The sequence below is a fragment of the Sorex araneus genome, chromosome 2 (genome assembly GCF_027595985.1).
Source record: "Sorex araneus isolate mSorAra2 chromosome 2, mSorAra2.pri, whole genome shotgun sequence".
Taxonomy (NCBI): Eukaryota; Metazoa; Chordata; class Mammalia; order Eulipotyphla; family Soricidae; genus Sorex; species Sorex araneus.
The window spans coordinates 337,630,959-337,646,458 of NC_073303.1; the positions used below are offsets into that span (position 1 = coordinate 337,630,959).

The following is a 15,500-nucleotide window of genomic DNA, read 5'->3' on the forward strand; positions in this document are numbered from 1 at the left end:
CACCGTGAACTACACTTACAAAGCTTTCATGTTTGAGTTTCAGTCATACAATGATTGAACAACCCACCCTTCTACCAGTGTACATTTTCCACCACCACCAATGTCCCCAGTATACCTACCTGCACACCCACCCCCCACGTCCCATCCCTACCCTCTTCCTGCCTCTATGGCAGACAGTTTCCCTCTTACTCTCTCTACTTAATGGGTATTATGGTTTGCAATACAGATAATGAGAGGCCATTATATTTGGTCTTTTATCTACTTTCAGCACACATCTCTCATCCCGAGTGATTCCTCCAACCATCATTGACTTAGTGATCCCTTCTCTCTCTGAGCTACTTTCTCCCCCAGCTCATAAGGCAGACTTCCGACCGTGGAGCAATCTCCCTGGCCCTGTCTCTACTGTTCTTGGGTGTTAGTCTCATATTATGATATTTTATATTCCACAAATGAGTCTATCCAAAACAGCTTTATTTTATTTTTTTTTTGCGTTTTGGGTCACACCCGGTGATGCACAGGGGTTACTCCTGGCTTTGCACTCAGGAATTACTCCTGGTGGTGCTCAGGGGACCATATGGGATGCTGGGAATTGAACTTGGGTCGGCCGTGTGCAAAGCAAATGCCCTACCCACTGTGCTATTGCTTCAGGCCCCACCATGACAGCTTTTTAATCTTCGAAGAGTCCATGAAGATTTATCCCTATGGGATCATCATTGCCATGTTTATTTTGGTTTGGGGGCCACACCTGGCAGTGCTCAAGGGCTATTCTCAACTCAGTACCGTGTTGAGGGGTGGTTTGCTCTTGGTGGTGCTGGGCGGGGGGCGGTTGGGGAATCTCAGGGTGCCAGGGATCTAACCTGGACCTCCCACATGCAAAGCATGTGCTCCAGCCCTCTGAACTATCTCTCCTGCCCAGGTTTCTTTATTCTTTATTCAGCGCCTATAACAGGAGTCATGCCGCAGGTTGAACTGAAAGGAATCTAATCGCTTGCCATTTTGAAACGAGATCAAAGAGCAGTAATTAATGTTTCCTCTTCAATTAAGCTGACGCAGGATTTCTGGCATTTGAAACTATTTTTCTTCCTTAAAGTCCAATTTTCAAGGTTTCATTGTCCAGGGATGTGAGGGCTGTTGCTTGTGGCCTGACTAGGGAAGGTGTGTCCATGAGTACCACACTGTGTGCCGGGCCCCCGGCCTGTGTTTTTTCTGGCTGTACTCCTGCCCCACCAGCTCCACACCTGCACTGCGGAGGCCCCGGACCAGTTCCACTGAGCTCCTGGCTTTCCTGAAACAATGCAACAAAAGCTTGCCACTCTGGTGCAATGCCAGCCTCTGAGTGGGTCAACAATTCACATTGAAGACAGCTCTGGAATTGCTCCTGCCTCGAGGGGGGCGGGGGTCCTAGAGAGAGAGAGTTTTCCAACTTGACAGATCTATTTAAGGCTGAATTTGCAGTGTGGGGAAAGGCACTTGTTCATGGAGCTTCTGCAGAAACCTTCTGTTGGAGCAGCCTGTGTGCCGAAACGCCTGAAGCTGGCACTTGGAGGTTCAACTTGACTGTACAGGATCTGTGGTCTCATCCCAAAGTCATAGCCCACACAACTGGCATTTCCCCTGGTGGCTGGGAGAAACATAGTTCTCCAAGCTCTGCTTTGGAGGCAACATCCCAAAAAAGAGACAGAGAGGTTATGAGGAAGCTTTCTATTCCTCTCCATCCCGGAATCTGTACCCCTCTGTCTTGGGGCTGGTGCAGACAACCTGCTTTGAGGGTGGTGCCACAAAAGGCTGCTTCTTTAAAGAAAGGTTTTCTTTACTGCAGGACTCTCAGGAAGGCAGGAAGAAGGGACACATCTTTAAGGGTCCCCTGAAAATCCTCTCTCCCAGTGGGGGTCAGGGCTGATCAGACTTCCCTTCACAGTAGTTACCTAGTACTGAAGATTACTTTTTTTTTTCTCAAGAAATAAAACCAGTGGCTCTATTTTATTTTTTTAGTCTGTAGCCCAAAATGGGAAATTGGGTGACTTCATTCATCTCTCTTTTAGATTAAGCATCATCTTGGTAGCACTGCACTGTATACTGTCGTCCCATTGTTCATCTATTTGCTCGAGTGGGCACCAGTAATGTCTCTATTGTGAGATTTGTTACTGTTTTTGGCATATTGAATATGCCACGGGTAGCTGGCCAGGCTCTGCTGTGTGGGCAGGATACTCTCGGTAGCTTGCCAGGCTCTCCGAGAGGGACAGAGGGATCGAACCCGGGTCGGCCACATGGAAGGCGAATGCCCTGCCCACTGTGCTAAATACTTCTATGTTTCAAGAGATGTGCCATTAATTTTTTTTTTCTTTTTGGGTCACACCCAGAGATGCACAGGGATTACTCCTGGCTCTGCACTCAGGAATTACTTCTGGCGGTGCTCGGGGGACCATATGGGATGCTGGGAATCGAACCTGGGTCGGCCGCATGCAAGGCAAACGCCCTCCCCGCGGTTGTGCCATTAATTTTAAAGTCTTGACATTAGGATATTATTTACATAATAGATAATAGCCATGTGGATTTCCGTGTGCATTTCCAACATGCTTTTCTGAGAAGGATAGAGGGACAGAGTAATGACAATGATGCCAAAGAAAACGCATTTGCAGAATGATGCAGGAATGAGAGAGAGCTGTCATTGTTCTAGAGACACAGGTCTAGTATTTTCCATTTCATAACATCCACCATTTCGGGGCTGGAGAGATAATACCCAAGTTAAGGCACTTGCCTTGAAAGCAGCTGACCCCTGTTTGATTCTTGGCATGTCATCTGGTCTCCCAAGCCCTGCCAGGAGTGACCCCTAAGTACAGAGCCAGGAATAGCCCTTGCTATTTTCGCAGGGAGTGACCCAACTGCCTCTTCCCCAAACAAACAAAACCCATCATTTGGAGCTGTGAAGATAGCGCAACAAACTTAGTACATGCTTTGCATGCAGAAGGTCCAGGTTTGAGGCTCTCCCTCCCCCACCCCCACACAGCAGCACATGGTGCTTCCTGGCACTATGGCCAACGGTTCTCAGAAACTGCCAGGTATATCCTTGAGCACTGTTGGTTGTGGTCCCTAATATAAATAAACTGAAATAAAACATTCACCACCACTGGAGCTGGGGGGTGTGGCACAGAGCAAAACCCATGCCTCAGATGTGTAAAGCTCTGGGTTCCATCCCTGGCACTTGTATCACTTGTCATTTGTCGTCCTGTTGCTCATCGATTTGCTCAGGCGGATGCTGGTAATGTCTCCATTTGTCCCTGCTGCGTGCTAGTGTAGCCCAATGTGTCTGTTCGCTCCAGGAACAGGAGGAGCGTCAAATTTTAGCAGCCTCTTTTTACTTGTCCTTCCCAATGCTGCCATACTGGGGGCTCTTTCAGGGTCCGGGGAATGAGGCCCATTATTATTACTGTTTTTGGCATATGAATACGCCACGGGTAGCTTGCCAGGCTCTGCCATGATCCCTGGCACTAAAAAAAATAAAATAAAATATTGAAAACCTCGATGGATTCAACTATTTTGGAAAACAAACCTCAAAAAACTAAGAATTGATCTTCTATGTGTCCCAGCAACTGCACTGCAATTCCACTTCTGAGCATTTACCCCAAGGACTCATAATCTCTATTTCAAAAAGACTCATGCACTCCTCTATGCATCGCGGCACAACAGTCAGAATCTGAAAACAAACTAAGTGTCCAAGAACAGATGACTGGACAAAGAAACTGTGGCACAGTGGATAGAGTTCTCGGCTACTGCCACTAAATGATTGGAACTGGAGGGTATCAGGCTGAATGAAGTCAATGAGAAGGAAAGGGACAGACACAGAATGATCTCGCATATGTGGGATGTGAAGAAGCATAATAAGGGAATAACAAATGGACAAAGACAACACAACTGGTCTATCTATAGAACTGAGCTTACCATGGCAGGAGACAGCTGGGGTGGGGTGAGGGATGGCTTGGCGTGAGGACCCCGAGACAATGGTGAAGAGAAACGGAGACTGGTGGAAAGTGTGGGTTGCAATGTTGTATGCACGATCTTTATGCTTTACAGTATTGTAAATTATGATAACTGTCACTGTCACTGCCATCCCGTTGCTCTTCGATTTGTTTGAGCGGGCACCAGTAACGTCTCTCATTGAGAGACTTATTGTTACTGTTTTTGGCATATCCAATACGCACGGTAGCTTGCCAGGCTCTGCTGTGTGAGCTCAATACTCTCGGTAGCTTGCCGGGCTCTTCGAGAGGGGCGGAGGAATAGAACATGGGTCGGCCACGTGAAAGGCGAAAGCTCAACCGCTGTGCTATCGCTCCAGCCCTATGATGACTAAAATTAAAAAAAAAGTAAATGTAGAAAAACCTACGCCAGGAACTGGATACATAGTTTGAAGATGGTACTGAGACTTTTTTCTAATCTATGTAAAAAAGTAGTTGTCTCTGTAAATGTGTGACTCTATCCAAAAAAAACTAAACAGTGAAATGAGACATTTTCAGATAAATACAGTTTAGGAAATCAAAATCTTGATAAGGTCTAATTTTAAAAACATTGATAGACATTTTAGATCTTTTTCTTCTCTTTTCAATCAAAATTTCATTCTCTACCTTGCTTCCTTTCTCTCCCTTTTTGGGGGACACACCTGGCGATGCTCAGGGCTTACTTCTCGTTCTGTACTCAGGAGCTACTCCTGGCAGTGCTCCAGGGACAATATAGGATGCTGGGGTCAATCCAGGTTGGGCATGTGCAAGGCAAGGGCTCTGAGGGTTCTGCCTGCTGTCCTATCTCTCTGGCCCAAGCTTGTTTCCTCTGTTTAATAAGACATAATTAACAGCTTCTATAATGTAATATGAAATGAAACCCAAGATACAACAAAAGTAACTCAAGAAACATAATCGAGGGTGAAAGAGTGGAACAGCTCACAAATATATATGGACGGCTTCATGCTTTTTTACCCCTTTTCCTTTTTTGATTTTTGGCCAACTCCAATGACGCTCAGGGCTTACTCCTGGCTCTGCACTCAGGGATCACTCCTGGCGGGGCTCGGGAGACCATATGTGGTGCCTGGGATCAAATACAGGACTGCTGAGTAAAAGGCAAGTGCTCTAACCACTGTACTATCATTCCAGCCAGTTCATGCATTTTTTTTAAATGATTTTGCCTTCAATGGAAAGGTAGTCAGGGTACAAAGACAACCATTTATATAATCACAGTATCTGAAACTATTACACCATAGCATACTATAATTTTTAAAGCATAATTAATATGATCCATTGAGAGCTTAATCAAGACTCTATTTGCTTCCTATTAATTTGTATCTCATTTGTTGCTACTAATACACTTTTGAGACTAGAGAATAGAAGAGAAGATCCCTGGAAGCCCAATGAATACCGCTTGTGTCTTCTTGTGCTGAAGTGGCTTTCATGGACAGTATTTGAAAAATTAAGAATTACATAGCAAATGTAATCTGAGGAAATAGTATTCTTTCCTTCTCTCTCTAAGTTTAAGTGTGTGTTTGGTGGGGGGGTGAAGGGGAAGCAGGGCATAGATAGGCCACTCAGTTTGGTGCTCAAGGAAACATCTGATGCCAGGGTTTGAACAAGGGCCTCAGCACACAAAACATGCTCTCCACCTTTTAGTACTCTCTCCTGGGTGAGTCTCTTCAGTTATTTCTCCCTCCCTCTCTCATTCTCTCTTGCTTTCATTTTATACACACACACACACACACACACACACACACACACACACACACACACACACACACGCCTTTGGTTTAGGGGAAGAGAGAGACATTACTTTTTAATCAGGCATTTTGATTCATTGGTACCACGTCTATTGCACAACTAGAGTGTTAGGGTAAGAAAGCGCAGATGCACCTACTCTCCACATCACCCCCTCACCCCCACCACTAGAACAGAACCCAGGGCCAGGGCTGCACACATGCAAGGCCAGAGTTCTCCCAGCCCAATCTGCCAAAGATGCACCTTAATAAAAATCTAAAGGAGTGGGGCTGAGAGATAGCCCAGGGGGGAAGCTGCTTGTCTTGTACTCAGCCAAGACCAGTTTGATCCCTGGCACTGCCTAGAGTGGCTCCTGAGCACAGAGCCAAGAGTAAGCCGTGTGCCCCGATCGAAAGGCTCTAAAGTCTGTTAGTCCATGAAACCCTTCTAAATGCATCACCTCTATACCGAAGAATGAAGAAGTGCAGTTGTTACTTGACTGATAGGAGGTAACCAAAAGCACTTAAACATCTCCCAAATTATTTAGCCCAGGTATTGAGGTGCAGGGTCCTGAACTGAGCCCTCTATTTCAGCAGCCCCCAAACTGAATTTCCTCACGACGCTCCTCCAGCTACTCCGGCAAGTCTGCAGCACGCAGCTACTCCGAGCAGAGCTTCCCTCGGTAACTGATAAAAACCCACTCAGATCGCTCCCTTCCTGACAACTTGCTGCTCAAATGTCATGGAAAAGAAACACTTCCTACCTCTCCCGCCTTTCTGCCGCCCCCGACAATGCTTTGCTCTTCTATTCAGGCTGTCAGATTCTTCTTGCAAAGCATTTGGGACGCAAATCAGGGAGAGGGGCACTTTGCCTTGATTTCTCGCAGCCATGACAACTCAACTGTTAAATTAATTGTTGAGGGGGAAGTAAGGGCACAGATTCTTCCCAGAGAACAGATCATTCCCACCTCACCCCTCATTATAAAATACCTCCTTTATCTTGATCTTAACCCTCTCCTGACTCAGATTTGCCATCACCAATAGGAATTCAGTTCAGACACAATGACCCAAAGCTTCTAAGTTATTTACCACCTGGTAATTACAAGTAGCATATTTTTTTAAAAGAAACTGATATCAACAATTAGCTAAAAGATATGTGTTGATTAGATATCAACAATTACCTAAAAGATATGTGTTGGTGTCAAAGTTATGTCCAAGAGAAAGTGACAGGAAGACCAGTGGTCTATTCTTATCCATATCCCAAGGTATGGATAAGAACAGACAATCGGTCTACCAAGAACTTAGCTACATTTAAAATATATATATATATATATATATTTTAATTTTTAGGCTACACCCAGCGGTGCTCAGGACTTATTTGGTGACCATGCTAGAGATTGAGCTGGGGTTGACTACATGTCAAGTGTCTCGGGCCAGGGCAACAGTAAAGCAGGTAGGGCGTCTGCCTTGCATGTGGCCAACCTAGATTCGATCCCTGGCATCCCAGACAGTCTCCCAGGCACTGGCAGGAGTGATCTGCACAAAGTCAGGAGTAACTCCTGAGCACTGCTGGGTGGCCCCAAAATAACAATAACAAAAGGATCTCGAAGTAAGTGACTTAATCCCTGTACTATCTCTTTAGCCCTAAGAGACAGGGCTACTCTACACCAAATATTCTTAACAACAGTACTGAGAAAAAACATGTATTAGTAAAATATTGCTCCGACAATACTAATGAAGTTATACTTACATGTTAGCTAGGAAAGCAGCTAAATTCTCCTATGTTTAGGAGAGCTAAACATACCTGAGTATAACCCAATGGGCCTAGTGAAAACGTGGTAGGGGGATCTTTGTGCTACTATAGGGAAGTATTCCAGAGGTTATTTCCTCATATTGGGGTATGATCCAGAGAATTCTGTGTTCTGGGAATATTAATGTTATAAGAGAGTGCAGAGAAATTTGTATGGAAAGAAAAATGAGAAGAACTAGAGATGGGGAAGGTAGAAATCAAAGGAGCATTTATAGTAAATATTCCCACATTTATACACTCACAACTTTTTTTTTGTTTGTTTTTGGGTCACACCTGGCGATGCAATGCACAGGGGCTACTCCTGGCTCTGCACTCAGGAATTACTCCTGGCGGTGCTCAGGGGACCATATGGGACGCTGGGATTTGAACCCGGTTGGCTTCGTGCAAGGCAAACACCCTACCCACTATGCTATCACTCCAGCCCCCTATACTCACAACTTTTAACTAGTTGGAGGGCTGAGACTAAATCCATTAATTTTTGCATTTGTAGAAATCAGAGTTATCTCTGTTTCAAGGACAAAAATGTAGTGCTATATCTTCAATGTTTTTAGATATAGTGTCATATATAGTTGATTTAGAATTATATACAGAAACTGTGACCATTTTACCAGGAATTTTATCACACTAAGAGAAATTTCATTGGGATTTCTGTCATGACATCCCATCAAGAATGAGAAGTTTACCACTAGCATGAGGTTCAAAATTGGGTATATCATCTTTTCTCTAGATGTAAGAAAATGACTTCAAGTAGCTCAAGAAGGAGAGTAAAGTCACAGGCATACTACAAACCAGTAAATGAGTTTGATTATCCCATATTCCTTGATGGCAGGGCTGGAGTCATCAGCAAAGCAATGGGATATCACACGGGGATGGCTGGTACCTCTGCTTACCTATCACAAATGAGCTTACACGGGACTAAGCACTTGGCAAGGCTTCTGGTTGCTTTTGGACGCAGGAACTGCAAAGCGGAAAGTGAAGGAATGATAAGCCTTTTGGGGCAAAATGCCCAGTAGGGTGTAGAAATCCCTGATACACTCAATTAAATGAGATCACAGTCAAATGGAGTTGGCATTTTTGTTAAGTTGAGTAAATTCAATTTCCAGATTGTTGTCTAGTTTCTCACATTAGATCAAAGTAGGGCAGGAGTTGAGGCAGTGCTGGAAACACTCAAAGAGCCCAATGCCTCAAAATGGCTTAAGTTTGAGAAAAAGTTTACTTAATTCAGAAGTTACTGAGTTAATTTTCTAAAATATACAACATGCAAATGTGCTATTATCAGATTCAGATCCTTGTAGTCCCAACAGTATCAGACTTGATGCTTCTTTTTTATAACAAAGGTTTTATAATTCTGTCTTACCATACTGCAATCAAATTAATAGATGATGTAACCTATCTACACATATACTTTCAGAAATCACCCAATTAGGAATAATAAACAGTCAGATTCACAGAAAAGAAAGTAGAAGTATCGTCTTAAAAATAAGTGGAATGATGGTTGCTAGGGTCTGAGGAAGTAGCAGGGGACAGCTATTGAATGCATTAGAGCAGTTTCAGTTGTATATGATGAAAAGAGCTATAATGAATGATTTTGATAGTAAGGCAATGTTAGTATATATACTATTTGTTATTTATTTGGGAGGTACACCTAGTGAAACTCAGGGTTACTCCTGGCTCTGTGCTCAAAGATCCCTCTTGGAGGTGTTTAGGGGACCAGATGTGGTGCACAAGGAGGAACACGGTCAGCGGGTATGCCAGGCAAATGCTTTCCCCCTGTCAATCGCTCAAGCTCCGATGTTAGTGTATTTAATATCTTTGAACCTTAAAAAAGTCAAAATAGTGAATGTTATGTTATTGTCTTCTACCACGATTTTTAAAAAGATTCACAATATTGACCTAGTTAAATAGACAAGATAAATAAGGATAAAATGATTTATACTAAAAGAATAACATGTTCATGCTTGGATGTAAGTATGCTAGGAGACAACGAATTGGTTAAAATCCAGCTTTGGCATTAACATGACTGTGAATGGTATAGCTGTGGTCTAACACATATGTTCCCAGGGCAATGGTGCTGAGAAAGGCGCTTGGAAAATTCTGCACAAAAAAAGGCTCAACTGTCTCTCAGTGGTAGTTGCTCTGGGGGAAAATTCCATGTATTTAAAATTGTGCTAAAGATACATTATGTTTCTATGTAAAAATCTCAATTCTCATCTATATGATTTTCCACAGAATTCAATTTGGGTTGAATTTTTACATTTTGGAAAATGTAAAGGACAAGTCTTTGTTGTTTGAGACTCTCCCTAACACTGCTGAATATCTCCCCATGCCTGGCTCCTGTCAACCAAATACCTTTAATACTATTAATACCCCAAAGTCATTATGGCAACCAAAAGCCTCCCCAAATTTCATCTTGTGCCTTTCTTGACAGCCGTGAAAATGCTGACCATATATATATATTTTTTTGCTTTTTGGGTCACACCTGGCGATGCACAGGGGTTACTCCTGGCTCTGCACTCAGGAATTACCCCTGGCCATTCTCAGGGGACCATATGGGATGCTGGGATTTGAACCCGGGTCGGCCGCGTGCAAAGCAAACGCCCTACCCGCTGTGCTACCTCTCCAGCCCCTGACCATATTTTTTATCCCAGGTCCAGTCATCCTCTAGTGATACTGTCACTATCATCCCGTTGCTCATCGATTTGTTCGAGTGGGCGCCAGTAACATCTCTCATTGAGAGACTTATTGTTACTGTTTTTGGCATATCCAATATGCAGGGGTAGCTTGCCAGGCTCTGCCGTGCGGGAGCAATACTCTCGCTAACTTGCTGGGCTCTCCAAGAGGGGCGGAGGAATCAAACACGGGTTGGCCTCGTGAAAGGCAACCGCTCTACCGCTGTGCTATCACTCCAGCCCCTAGTGATACTATTTCATTTAAATTTTATTTTATTAATATGAATATTCATTAATATTTTCTTTTCCTAGGGCTGGAGCAATAGCAGAGTGGGTAGGGTGCTTGTCTTGCACGAAGCCGACCCGGGTTCGATTCCTCCACCCCTTTTGGAGAGCCTGGCAAGCTACTGAGAGTATCTTGCCCACATGGCAGAGCCTGGCAAGCTACCCATGGCTTATTGGATATGCCAAAAACCAGTAATAAGTCACACAATGGAGACGTTACTGGTGCCCACTCGAGCAAATCAATGAGCAATGGGATGATAGTGACAGTGACAGTGACAGGGCTGGAGCGATAGTACAATAGGTAGGGTGCTTGCCTTGCACATGGTCAACCCAAGTTTTATCCCTGGCACCCTACATGGCCACCAGGAGCACCATCAGGAGTAATTCCTGAACACAGGTCCAGGAGTAAACTCTAAACATCACTGAGTCTGGCTCAAAACCAAAAATATTTCCTCCTTAGAGCTCATAGCTTGATAGTCTTTTATAATTAATCATAATTAATAACATGTTTTTAAAAAACTGTTTGGCTTTAATTATCTGTAAAGAACTCAGTAAATATCTGCGGAAATCATTTAAATTGACCCCTGTAAGATATTTATAGTAACTACTATTATTAATTAATCCAACACCCTAGCTTCAAGTCTTCCAGAGAGATGGAATTTTAAAGTCCCATATTTCACTTTCAAGTATGTCCTCATCTTACAATCCGTGAGGACAACATGAGTCAGTAGTAATGAAGATCAAAACTCTTCACTGAGATTGTTCTTTCAGTGATTTCATTGTAGATAAATGAAGAAAATCTGATATCTGCAGAGTAATTATGTCAGATAGCTTCACGTCATCATTTATTCATTCCCAGGGTAAAACTGTTTCTCCTGGGCCCTACAAGAAACACGCTGGGCTAAGGCAAGCAACCCCCAATTATAGCTATATCTTTGCTTTGGAAAAAAAAATAAACGTGTAATTAAATCTTGCAGGTGCAACAATCCTGCCACCTCGAACCATGGAGGAAACCTGTGAAATTATCCTGAGCAATTTTCTCTGGTGTAATTTGGAAATTAGCCCACCTGGAGACATAAACCCACAATTTCCTCTGCCATTGTCTTATCACGTTCATCTTGTCTTAAATGCTGGGACTCCGGTTGCAAAAAAGGAAACAGGTTCCAACACCAGAATCGCAGCCACACAGTAGAACATTTCAGGAGTTGGAATCCCAGACTTTCCCGAGTGGCTTTCAAGACCATAAACGCCAACCGAAAGTCCTGCGGGCCACCACTAACCTGCCCACAGGCACGGCTGCGTCGTGGCAACCAGCTCAGACACGTGCGAACTTGAAGCGCTGGCAGTGCTGCCCGAGCCTGCCCACCTCGCCAACCACAAGCTGGGTGTCCCGACCTAGAGCCGGTGGGTGCAGACGCCAACCAGGAAACGCGGCGGCGTGTTAACACCAGATCTCGAGTTCCTCCCCCCAGTCTTCATCTCTCCTCGCTGCCACATTAGAACAAAGGCAGAAACTGTTTTGTTTTTGCAAGTCACTATCTGGGTGACTTGGGGGAAAACGACTTGGGCTCATCATCTGTCAAAAGACTCTTTATTTGCAAAAGAGTTTTTGGAGCTTCAAAGGGAAGACCGTCAACTCTTGCTTAGGTACTTTCATCAGCTCCTCCTTCCCTTTGGGGGTCTTGGTGCTGACCAGCGGCTGAAGTTCAACTTTCAACATAGAGTTCACGTGCTTTGGTGTGGTTCAGCTTGTGGGGTGGTGCCGGGGTAGAATTTGATGCCTTGTGTCGGCCTGGCAGGTGCGCTATCACTAAACTAGCAGGCACCCCCCGGGTCGCTGCACATCTCTTTACTGTAACTCTTATGGGTCGGGGTGGCTCCCAACCTGTGATCTGGACACTTGGGGCCCATCTGCGAAACTCAGACAACCAGACGGGCAGTCCCATGAAAGGGCCTAAGGGATGGAATGGTATTTATGCTCTGCTGTGCCAGGGGTACCTGGGCCCCAGCCCCCACTCCTGCCCCGCATGGGATGCTGAGAACAAAATCCGGGCCCTGGCTCCCTCAGAGCTGCTTGAGTCACTGAGCTCCCCAAATTTCTCAGGAAGTTAAGACGACTCAAACTTAAAGATGTTCTCTCCTCCGGCCTCCCCAAAGCCTCCTGGACACACCTCTCCTTTGGACTGCTGAAAGCAGAGCCCAGGAGTGAGGACCCTGCTGGCCACGGCAGGATGGGATGTTATTTTGTGATGTGAGTACTGCTCACTCTTACTTCGCATGCGCAGTGATGTACACACGTTCGGCATCCCTTGGCCCTCAGAGAACCGTCATCCATCTGACCCTCATGCCTTCCAGACGGGCCTGACCCCTGTGCTCCCTCCGCAGTCAGAGCCCCGGCACCATGGCCACAGCACAGGAACAGCAGTGACCGTTTGCCGTCCTTTCAGCCACCAGGCTGACGTTCTCCAATGCAGACTGTGCATCCTTTCTCGCGCGCCCAGCACCATGCACAGTCAAAATAGTTGGAATTTAATATATTTATTAAATGGATGGGCTGGAGCGATAGCACAGCGGGTAGGGTGTTTGCCTTGCATCCAGCTGACTGGGGTTGGATTCCTCCATCCCTCTCAGAGAGCCCGGCAAGCTACCGAGAATATCCCACCCGCATGGCAGAGCCTGGCAAGCTACCTGAGGCGTATTCCATATGCCAAAAACAGTAACTACGAGTCTCACAGTGGAGACGTTACTGGTGCCCATTGGAGCAAACTGATGAACAACAGGACTACAGTGCAGTGCTATCAAATGGATGAATGCGTATGTGCGTACATTAAGATTTCCACATAATTTGGATATTATCTTCATTTCTTTCTGTTTTGTTTTTTATGGTGACTCACCCTGCTGTGGTATGAGGGCATTCTTGGGTTGGTGCTGGGGTAAGTGAATGGGTAGTTTTCAGTGTGCTGGGTCTCCGGGGCCCAGATTCCACATACCAAGTATGTGCTTTACGCTTTGGCGTTCTCTCCTCTGTGTTCCTCATTTAGTCACTGGTTTTAAAAAAATTATGTATTTCACATTACAATTTTGTTTTAAATAATAAGGCGCTGCAGTTTACATAGTTACTCAGAGTTGACTTTCAGGTGTACAATGTTCCAACACCAACCCCACACCAATGTCCCCGGTTTCCCTCCATCCCCCAGCCTGTCTCCTCAACAAGCACATTTTAAAGCTTGGCTGTATTTCCTTATCAGTTTTTATAAATTAGTTTGGAGGTGTCAAGATTTCTAGAGGCTCCTGGCCCATTTCAAATATGCCAGAAGCAAACAAAGAGGCAAACACGAGTCTCCTTTCATCCTTCTCCATCAACCACACTGCTGTCCCCCAGAGGAAACTACTGTGAACGCCTGTCCTCTACGCGGAGGAAAATATATTTGACATTATTAATAGAAATACTCTTGGTCAAAGATGCAGCACTCTGGCAGAATGCATGCCTGACATGTCTGAGGCCCTGGGTTCAATTCCTGGCACAAAATTATTTTATTTTGTTTTTAAATTTATGTACTTGCCTCCCTCCCGTTTCCCTTTTATGTTACAATGACCACAAGCCACATATACTTGGTTGCAAACTCCCACACATGCTTGCTGGGGTTGGTTCACTTGCTTGTGGTGCCAGGGACCCCAAACAGCAGAGCCCACAGACTCGAGCAATACTACTGCAGGGATTTACACTGCCTTGTACATAGCCGACCCAGGTTAGCACCCCACATGGTCCCCCAAGTCCTGCCACAAAACAAAACATAAAATACTTTTGGCAGTGATCTCAATAGCTCCTGATGACTATTTCTTATCTGTTTGTTTTGGTTTTGGTATGGGGGCCACACCCTGTAGTGCTCAGGGAACATTCCTGGCTCTGTACTCAGGGATCACTCTTGGCGGGGTGCCAGGAATCAGACTTGGGTTGGCTGCGTGCAAGGCAAGCACCTTACCATCTCTTTGCTCCCCTGACCCTAAAATAATTAGAAAGCCATCAACTCCTTAATAAGAAAGTTGGAGAATTTACAAAAGAGTTTTTACTCTCCTTTCTTCTAGCCTCTCTCCTTCTTATTATATTTAGTTACCTTACACTGGCAATCTTATTATAAAGTCCTTAAAATTCTATTTTGCTCTAGAAACGTTAGCCAACAACTTGATGCACTTGAAGAGCAGGGGCTGGAGCGAATGTACAGTGGGTAGGGTGTTTGCCTTGCACACAGTCAACCCAGGTTTGATTCTCAGAATCCCAAATGGTCCCCTGAGCACTGCCAGGAGTAATTCCCGAGTGCAGAGCCAGAAATAACCCCTGACCATCACCGGTATGACCTAAAAAAGCAAAAATAAATAAATAAATAAATAGAATTTTAAAAATATTAAAGCATCTTTATTTCTTCCTACCTCCACTTTTTCTAGCTTTTGTCAGCTACACCATGATTGTCAAGGTTTATATCTACACTGGCTCTTTAGCCATCTTCCATTTTTCCAGCTTGATGCCTCTGCTTTTGGCAACCAGAAGTTATATGAGATTTCTTGTCTTTTTACTAAAACTTATTGGGTTGCTATTAAACAATTCTTTTTAAGGTATCTGGTTTTGTTGTTGTCTCACTTGTGTTTGGAAAGTAAAAAAAAAAAACCTGAATATACTCTCTTGCTCCTTTTGAAAGTGGTTATTTTTTTCAGGTGCACCTAATCGCATATCTTCTAATTGCCCATAACTACAGTTATGTGTCCTATTTGAATTGTAACAGAATTTTAAAATTTGAAGAGATGTCAGTCACAATCATTATTTCTATGCCATTGCCATAATTATGACAGTATTTTAAAAACCATCTCTGCTTTCCAATAAACAATAATAGCAAAGTCCTTCTATAAATAAAGATGCACTTTTGCTTTCCCATAAATCACGTTTACAAACTTTGTTAACCTAATGTCATTTATAAAATAACTTGGCTCCAATGAAAACATATTTATACAA

At 44.3% G+C, this 15,500-nt stretch overlaps 1 protein-coding gene across 2 annotated transcripts in view; it reads right to left on the reverse strand.

The window, feature by feature from the left end:
* KCTD1 (potassium channel tetramerization domain containing 1) overlaps positions 1-15,500 on the reverse strand; it is a 202,689-nt gene that overhangs the window by 116,600 nt on the left and 70,589 nt on the right. The gene's annotated exons all lie outside the window — the stretch shown is intronic.